Source organism: Blennius ocellaris, assembly GCF_963422515.1.
Source record: "Blennius ocellaris genome assembly, contig: SCAFFOLD_61, whole genome shotgun sequence".
Classification (NCBI taxonomy): domain Eukaryota; kingdom Metazoa; phylum Chordata; class Actinopteri; order Blenniiformes; family Blenniidae; genus Blennius; species Blennius ocellaris.
The window spans coordinates 102332-105638 of record NW_027662143.1 but is presented as its reverse complement, the minus strand read 5'-3'; the positions used below and the strand labels follow the sequence as shown (position 1 = coordinate 105638).

Below are 3307 nucleotides of genomic sequence, written 5' to 3'. Positions count from 1 at the left end.
TGGGAGCCATGGCAGCTCCTGCAGACTGTCGCTCCGCCGCCGTGAAGCAGAGGAGGCCAGTCGGAGCCGCCGCGTAGCGGGAGCCGCCTCCTCGCCTCCTCGCCTCCTCGCCTCCTCGCCTCCTCGCCGCTCGTCCACCGGGGGGAGGACAATAATCTCTCTTCAGCCGGAAAACACTGATGTAAGGCTGTGGCCTCCTTTCCCCTTGTCATTCCGGGAGGTGCTGTGAGGAGACGCCAATGACTGGATGACTGGATGACTGGATGACTGGATGACTGGATGACTGGATGACTGGATGACTGGATGACTGGATGGCTGGATGACTGGATGACTGGATGACTGGATGACTGGATGACTGGATGGCTGGATGACTGGATGACTGGATGGCTGGATGACTGGATGACTGGATGACTGGATGGCTGGATGACTGGATGACTGGATGACTGGATGGCTGGATGACTGGATGACTGGATGGCTGGATGACTGGATGACTGGATGGCTGGATGACTGGATGACTGGATGACTGGATGACTGGATGACTGGATGACTGGATGGATGGCTGGATGACTGGATGACTGGATGCTGGATGCTGGATGCTGGATGACTGGATGGTTGAATGACTGGATGACTGGATGGATGGTTGAATGGCTGGATGGACACAGGATCTGAACGTTAACGTTTCGTCTGTAAGTAAAATTATTTGTACCTTAATGTTACCGACAGACGATTTATCTGTACGTTACGTCTGTAGGTTAACGTTATTTATATGCTAATGTTAATGTCTGTAGGTTAACGTTACCGTCTGTATGTTAACGTTATTTGTACGTTAACGTCTGGAGGTTAACGTTACGCCTGTAGGTTAACGTTATTTATATGCTAATGTTAATGTCTGTAGGTTAACGTTAACGTCTGTAGGTTTACGTTATTTGTACGTTAACGTCTGGAGGTTAACATTACGCCTGTAGGTTAACGTTATTTGTATGTTAACATTAACGTTTGTAGGTTAACGTTATTTGTACGTTAACGTCTGGAGGTTAACGTTACGTCTGTAGGTTAACGTTATTTGTACGTTAACGTTAATGTCTGTAGGTTAACGTTATTTGTACGTTAACGTTAATGTCTGTAGGTTAACGTTAACGTCTGTAGGTTTACGTTATTTGTACGTTAACGTTAAGGTCTGGAGGTTAACGTTAACGTCTGTAGGTTTACGTTATTTGTACGTTAACGTTAAGGTCTGGAGGTTAACGTTACATCTGTAGGTTTACGTTATTTGTACGTTAACGTTAACGTCTGTAGGTTTATGTTATTTGTATGTTAACGTTACGTCTGTAGGTTAACATACAGACATGAATGCTATGGCTATATGCTAACGTCTGTGCGCTAACGTTACGACTGTTCTGGTTGCGGCTCATAAAGTGTGGAACGTCTCATGAGCCTGAACAAGGACGGTCAGTCCATCACATGTCAGTTGCTGAAGCCAGACAGAAGACAGGAAGTGAGAGACAGGAAGTGAGAGACAGGAAGTGAGAGTGGAGCCCCGTCAGCCTGGTTCTGTTTCTCCACGTCTGTATTTCAGACTCAGACGGTCGGTTGGTGTAAAAACTTTGCTCGAAGTCTATTTTATTGTGAAGGATTCCCTTGTGTCCATTTCCAGCCGTCAGGTTGTTTGTCTCATTGTTTACGTCTCCGTGACGTCGTCACTGTCAGACTGACGACCTGCAGATTCAGAAGCTGATGTGTCTCGTCCTCCTTTCTCTTCGTTCCACCGTCTCTTCGTTCCACCGTGTCTTCGTTCCACCGTGTCTTCGTTCCACCGTGTCTTCGTTCCACCGTCTCTCCGTTCCACCGTGTCTCCGTTCCACCGTCTCTCCGTTCCACCGTGTCTCCGTTCCACCGTGTCTTCGTTCCACCGTGTCTTCGTTCCACCGTCTCTCCGTTCCACCGTGTCTCCGTTCCACCGTGTCTTCGTTCCACCGTCTCTCCGTTCCACCGTGTCTCCGTTCCACCGTCTCTTCGTTCCACCGTGTCTTCGTTCCACCGTCTCTCCGTTCCACCGTGTCTCCGTTCCACCGTGTCTTCGTTCCACCGTGTCTTCGTTCCACCGTCTCTCCGTTCCACCGTGTCTCCGTTCCACCGTGTCTTCGTTCCACCGTGTCTTCGTTCCACCGTCTCTCCGTTCCACCGTGTCTTCGTTCCACCGTGTCTTCGTTCCACCGTCTCTCCGTTCCACCGTGTCTCCGTTCCACCGTGTCTTCGTTCCACCGTGTCTTCGTTCCACCGTCTCTCCGTTCCACCGTGTCTTCGTTCCACCGTGTCTTCGTTCCACCGTCTCTTCGTTCCACCGTGTCTTCGTTCCACCGTCCTTCTCCTCCTCCAGTTCACCTGCATTCATATCGTCTGCAAATATTGAGGGACTATTTCTGTCCTTCAGCGATTCTGTGGCTCTAAACTGAAAATCCTTCATCAAACGACGTTTCTTCTGTAATTTAAGCTTCAGGAAACTGAAAACAACAAGTTTGTCACCGTTTTCTCACATTTCTAGTCAGAATTAACTATTAACTATTAACCATTAACCATTGACTATTGACTACTGACTACTGACCATTAACCACTGACCATTGACAATTGACTACTGACCATTGACTATTGACTATTGAATATTGACTACTGACTATTGACTATTGACTATTGACTACTGACCATTGACTATTGACTATTGAATATTGACTACTGACTATTGACTATTGACTACTGATTACTGACTACTGACTATTGACTATTGACTACTGACTACTGACTATTGACTACTGACTATTGACTATTGACTACTGACTACTGACTATTGACTACTGACTATTGACTATTGACTATTGACTATTGACTACTGATTACTGACTACTGACTATTGACTATTGACTACTGACTATTGACTACTGACTATTGACTATTGACCATTGACTATTGACTATTGACTATTGACTACTGATTACTGACTACTGACTATTGACTATTGACTACTGACTACTGACTATTGACTACTGACTATTGACTACTGATTACTGACTACTGACTATTGAATATTGACTATTGACTACTGACTATTGACTATTGACTACTGACTATTGACTATTGACTATTGACTACTGATTACTGACTACTGACTATTGACTATTGAAAACTGACTATTGACTACTGATTACTGACTACTGACTACTGAATACTGAATATTGACTATTGACTACTGACTATTGACTATTGACTATTGACTATTGACTACTGACTACTGACTACTGACTATTGACTATTG

General features: G+C 45.5%; 1 protein-coding gene across 1 annotated transcript in view; it reads left to right on the top strand.

Moving 5' to 3' along the window:
• nckap5l (NCK-associated protein 5-like) overlaps positions 1-3307 on the top strand; it is a 20986-nt gene continuing 17679 nt past the window's right edge. The window contains exon 1 of the mRNA XM_080521660.1: positions 1-181. The gene's annotated coding sequence lies outside the window, so the exon portion shown is untranslated. The remainder of the gene's footprint in view (positions 182-3307) is intronic.